We start from the raw sequence: 6817 nt of genomic DNA, 5'->3' as shown, positions 1-6817 counted from the left end.
CCGCCTGTATCTCCCAGCTGTCTAGAGGAATATTACGTACATAAAGTTAGCCTAAATAGCATGTTAGCATTGATTAGCTTGCAGTCATGCACTGACCAAATATGCCTGATTAGCGCTCCAACAAGTCAACAACAGCATTCACGCACAGTCTAAAATGTTTGGTGGACAAAATGAGACAAAGGAGTTGAAGAGTTTACATCTAAACAAACTGTTGCGTCACAGTCCATACTATGGTGAGTTCGAGAACCGCAGAAATTAGTAGGACAAATCGATGTTCACCGAATACTCTCATCAGTGAAGCATACACACAAACATGATTATTCAGGGTCAAAAGATGTGTGTTTTGAATCTGCATGGGCCAAATGTTGATGAACCTTCCTTTTTTGAAGAAATAAGTGACATGTTGCAAGAACAACAAGGGGAAATTAGTACTGTGGGGGACTTTAATGTTGCTTTGGATAAAGTTCTGCACCGAAAAGGGAATTTTTCAATGGATTATCATCCTCAATCTTTACAAAAGATTCAAAATGTGTTGGATGCATTTGATTTAATTGATATCTGGAGATTCAAATATCCTAAGTTAGTACGGTATGCATGGAGAAGACAAAACCAGGCAAGTCGTATTGACTATTTTTTGATATTGCTAAACAAAGTGACTGCAATATCAATCGATGATAACTTGCGTTATGATCATAATTGTATAGGAATAAATATTGTTGCCATTGTTGAGTATAAATCGCTCCGGAGTATAAATCGCATCTGCCGAAAATGCATAATAAAGAAGGAAAAAAACATTTATAAGTCGCACTGGAGTATAAGTCGCATTTTTGGGGGAAACTTATTTGATAAAACCCAACACCAAGAATAGACATTTGAAAGGCAATTTAAGATAAATAAAGACTAGTGAACAACAGGCTGAATAAGTGTACGTTATATGAGGCATAAATAACCAACTGAGAAGGTGCCTGGTAAGAGTCATTCAAATAACTATAACATATAGAACATGCTTTACATTTACCAAACAATCCGTCACTCCTAATCGCTAAATACCATGAAATCTTATACGTCTAGTCCATGGGTGTCAAACTCTGCCCCGCCGTGTAATTTAATTTGGCCCTTGAGGCAATATCAATTTAGCATTAGACTGGCCCCCCGGTGTTATACAGCGTTGGTGCCGCTGTAACACCGCATTCACCGCTAATACTCATACTTGCCAACCCTCCTAATTTTCTCGGTAGAGTCCCGAAGTTCAGTGCCCCTCCCGAAAATCTCCCGGGGCAACCATTCTCTCGAATTTCGACCGATTTCCACTTGGACAACTATATTGGGGGCGTACATTTAAGGACTGCCTTTAGCGTTCTCTACAACCTGTCGTCACGTCCGCATTTCCTCCATACTAACAGCCTGTCATAATATTTGTGGCTTTTACATACACACACACACGCACAAGTGAATGCAAGGCATACTTGGTCAACAGCCATGCAGGTCACACTGAGGGTGGCCGTATAAACAACTTTAGCATTGTTACAAATATGCGCCTCACTGTGAACCCACACCAAACAAAAATGACAAACACATTTTGGGTGAACATCCGCACCGTAACACAACAGCACAAATACCCAGAACCCCTTGCAGCACTAAGTCTTCCAGGAAAATTCCAGCAAACTGACCAATAATTAACGTTTTATTCATGCATTTTCTCTTGCTACTTCAAGGCTTTAATGTTTGGTTCATTCATTATTGTTATTTTATTTTCAAATGTAATAGCCTGTGGAAAAAATTTGATATTTACCTCAGAAGATTGCAAATAGAAAAAAAGGCATGACATTTGTATTTAAATTTTATTTGATATGCATTGATTTTTTAAAAATTATTATTATTATTATTATTTGAAACTGGATTTTGCATGTCACTGAAGTTATATAAGCCTTGCTTGTTCAATATTTAATGCAAAACTTGTTTGGGTCCCAATTAAAAGGTTAATTTGTTCAACCTTGGCCCGCGGCTTTGTTCCGTTTAAAATTTGGCCCACTCTGTATTTGAGTTTGACACCCCTGGTCTAGTCTCTTACGTGAATAAGCTAAATAATAATATTTGATATTTTACGGTAATGTGTTAATAAGGTCACACATAAGTCGCTCCTGAGTACAAGTCGCACCCCTGGCAAAACTATGAAAAAAACTGCGACTTATAGTATACGGTATATTTATTGTTCCTACATTGTTGATACATATTATTGTTAGTGTAATAATTATTGTTACCTGTGGAATAATTATTGTTACCTGTGGTAATAATGCCACTATGATACAACATCTGTATTAAATAATCCTTGAACAAAGTAAGACTGCAACTCATGTGATTAATCACTGAATGGAGAACTGGGGGTGGGATTAAATAAATTACCTTCTTCCCACTCCCTTTCAGGCCAAATTGGACAACCATGCATTACATACTATATACATTACCTTTTGCACTATATTAATTTATATTATTATGTGTTGTCAATTTTGTACTTATTTATGTCATTGCCTGAAGTAAATGAATAAATGAATAGAAATGAATATTAAACCAAATTCACCGATGAGAAGCCTTTTGTCCGACAGTTTCTGCGGTCCCTGAACGCACCGACGTCTTTCTACGTGTAGAACTTTTTCTGAAGCAGCCAGAGTAAGACGTGTTTCATGCCACTCCTTCTTTGTGTCATTTTGTCCAAAAAAACGTTTCATGCTGTGTGTGAATGTACAAACGTGAGCTTTTTTGATGTTATTGACTTGTGTGGAGTGCTAATCAGGCATATTTGGTCACTGCAAGCTAATCGATGCTAACATGCTATTAAGGCTAGCTACATGTGCATATTGCATCGTCATGCCTGCTTTGTAGCTATGTTTGAGCTCATTTAATATCCTTTACTCTTATGCTCACTGTATTGATTTATATTTGCATGTCTCATGACACATTATCTGTACGTAATACTGGCTGCATGTCTGATAGTTGTTTGTGTGACATGTCCTTATAGACCACAGCAAACATTACCTAGCTTGCCAAAGGTAGTAATGCATCCATTCATTTAGAGCAGGGGTCACCAAAGCGGTGCCCGCTGGCCTGTTCTAAAAATAGCTCAAATAGCAGCACTAACCAGTGAGCTGCCTTGATTTTTTAAAATTTCATTCATTCTAGCAAGCTGGTATCGATTTGCTTGACATTTTTAATTCTAAGAGAGACAAAACTCAAATAGAATTTGAAAATCCAAGAAAATATTTGAAAGACTCGGTCTTCACTTGCTTAAATAAATTCATTTATTTTTTTACTTTGCTATTTATAACTTTCAGAAATTTTTGAGAAAAAATACAACCTTAAAAATGATTTTAGGATTTTTAAACACATATACCTTTTTACCTTTTAAATTCCTTCCTCTTCTTTCCTAACAATTTTAATCAATGTTCAAGTAAATGTATTTGTTTTATTGTAAAGAATAATAAATACATTTGAATTTAATTCTTCATTTTAGCTTCTGTTTTTTCGACAAAGAATATTTGTGGAATATTTCTTCAAACTTATTATGATTAAAATAAAAAATATATATTCTGGCAAATCTAGAAAATCTGTAGAATCAAATTTAAATCTTATTTCAAAATATTTTGAATTTCTTTTCAAATTTTTCTTCTGGAAAATTTATAAGAAATAATGATTTGTCTTTGTTAGAAATATAGCTTGGTTCGAAATATAGCTTGGTTCAATTTGTTATATATTCTAACAAAGTGCAGATTGGATTTTAACCTATTTAAAACATCAAAATTCAAAAATTAACCTTAATCAGGAAAAATTACTAATGTTCTATGAATTATTTTTTAACACATTTCAAAAAGATTCGAATTACCTAGTTTTTCAAAAAAATTTTCTTTGAATTTGGAATTTTAAAGAGTCGAAACTGAAGACAAACTATGTTTGAAAATTTAATTTTAATTTTTTGTGTGTTTTCTCCTCTTTTAAACCGTTCAATTAAGGTTTTTTTTCATCATTTATTCTCTACAAAAAACCTTCCGTAAAAGGAAAAAAAATGTATGACGAAATGACGGACAGAAATACCCATTTTTATATGGATATATAGATTTATTTATTAAAGGTAAATTGGGCAAATTGGCTATTTCTGGCAATTTGTTTAAGTGTGTATCAAACTGGTAGCCCTTCGCATTAATCAGTACCCAAGAAGTAGCTCTTGGTTTCAAAAAGGTTGGTGACCCCTGCATTAGAGGAAGACAGCCTGCCGTTTCCTTTAACTAAGACAAACACATCCATACCTTTGGCCATTATAAGAAATTTCCAGGAGTGATCTCACCCTCAGAGAAGCCTCCGTTTTACTAATGTTTTCAAATTTTACAAATATGTGTAAAATACATGTTACGTTTCAACATTTCTATCAACAAAGATTTGCGTCAGCCTGTGAAACATAGTCATTTTGATAGTTAATAGCTATTTTAAACACATACACCATATAGTCATTTTGATAGTTAATAGCTATTTTAAACACATACACCATATAGTCATTTTGATAGTTAATAGCTATTTTAAACACATACACCATGTGTTGCCTTCACCATAAGAATTATATACCCATCCATTTTCTACCGCTTATTCCCTTCGGGGTCGCGGGGGTTGCTGGAGCCTATCTCAGCTACAATCGGGCAGAAGGCGGTGTACACCCTAGACAAGTCGCCACCTCATCGCCAGTGTTGCGTTAGTTACTGAAAACCAGAGGTGGGTAGTAACGCGGTCCATTTACTCCGTTACATCTACTTGAGTAACTTTTGGGATAAATTGTACTTCTAAGAGTAGTTTTAATGCAACATACTTTGACTTGAACTTGAGTATATTTACAGTGGGGCAAAAAAGTATTTAGTCAGCCAGCCATTGTGCAAGTTCTCCCACTTCAAATGATGACAGAGGTCTGTAATTTTCATCATAGGTACACTTCAACTGTGAGAGACAGAATGTGAAAAAAAATCCAGGAATTCACATTGAAGGAATTTTAAATAATTTATTTGTAAATTATGGTGGAAAATAAGGATTTGGTCAACCATTCAAAGCTCTCACTGATGGAAGGAGGTTTTGGCACAAAATTTCACGATACATGGCCCCATTCATTCTTTCCTTAACACGGATCAATCGTCCTGTCCCCTTAGCAGAAAAACAGACTCAAAGCATGATGTTTCCACCCCCATGCTTCACAGTAGGTTTGGTGTTCTTGGGATGCAACTCAGTATTCTTCTTCCTCCAAACACGAGGAGTTGAGTTGATACCAAAATGGATACATGGATGATACAGCAGAGGATTGGGAGAATGTCATGTGGTCAGATGAAACCAAAATACAACTTTTTGGTATAAACTCAACTTGTCGTGTTTGGAGGAAGAAGAATACTGAGTTGCATCCCAAGAACACCATACCTACTGTGAAGCATGGGGGTGGAAACATCATGCTTTGGGGCTGTTTTTCTGCTAAGGGGACAGGACGATTGATCCGTGTTAAGGAAAGAATGAATGGGGCCATGTATCGTGAGATTTTAAGCCAAAACCTCCTTCCATCAGTGAGAGCTTTGAATGGTTGACCAACTACTTATTTTCCACCATAATTTACAAATAAATTATTTGAAATTCCTACATTGTGAATTCCTGGATTTTTTTTTCACATTCTGTCTCTCACTGTTGACATTTGACTCAGTTTCACCAATCAAACAGAGCCAGGCGGTCACATGATTAACTGCACACTTTTTTTTAATAATCTTTATTTATAAATTTCAACATTTACAAACAGTTGAAAATGATAAACAAAGTAAGTACAAAAACAGTACAAAACAGTATAAAAAAACGTACAAAACAGCGCCAGGGGGTTGAAAATTCAAAGTAACTAAAATAGAATGCAAAAAATAGTATATATAAAATAAACAAAGTGCAAAGGCTCACTCAATTTCAGTAAATAACTTAAATTTGGAACACAGCATCATCGTTTTCACAACTTTTTGGTTGTTAGAGGTAGTGTTTTAATGTAGAGTTCTAAACCTTTTTTAAAGGCACCAACGACAGGTTGGGTATTGAGAAACTTACATGTATAAATATAAAACTTAGCCAATAGTATAATGAGGTTGCAAAGGTAAAATTCCTTTTCAATTTTTTTTTCATACAGTGAAAAACCAAATATCACATCTTTAAAACAAAGCAAAAATTTGTCATGAATATTGTCCAGGATGAAGCGACAGATGCCTGCCATAGAGATGGAGAGTCATATTAAATGGTTTCCTTTTTTTTTCTCAGTCCTATTGTGAGTGCTTTTATTGTGTATTTAGCTTTTAGGCTTTTCTACTGCATTTGAGGAATGTCTTCCACTCATGTGGACATTTTGTCCACTAACGACGCGGAGATCATTATCCATGCGTTTGTTACGTCTCGTCTCGACTACTGTAACGTATTATTTTCGACTCTCCCCATGTCTAGCATTAAACGATTACAGTTGGTACAAAATGCGGCTGCTAGACTTTTGACAAGAAAGTTTGATCATATTTCGCCTATACTGGCTCACCTGCACTGGCTTCCTGTGCACTGAAGATGTGACTTTAAAGGGGAACATTATCACAATTTCAAAAGGGTTAAAAACAATAAAAATCAGTTCCCAGTGGCTTGTTGTATTTTTTGAAGTTTTTTTCAAAATTTTACCGGTCCCGGAATATCCCTAAAAAAAAGCTTTAAAGTGCCTTTTTTTCGCTCTCTGCCAAGACGCTGTTCATTTTCCGGTGACATCATGCCAATACGAACAATGGCGGATAGC

This window comes from Nerophis ophidion, linkage group LG28 (assembly GCF_033978795.1).
Source record: "Nerophis ophidion isolate RoL-2023_Sa linkage group LG28, RoL_Noph_v1.0, whole genome shotgun sequence".
Classification (NCBI taxonomy): domain Eukaryota; kingdom Metazoa; phylum Chordata; class Actinopteri; order Syngnathiformes; family Syngnathidae; genus Nerophis; species Nerophis ophidion.
This window is presented reverse-complemented; position numbering follows the sequence as displayed.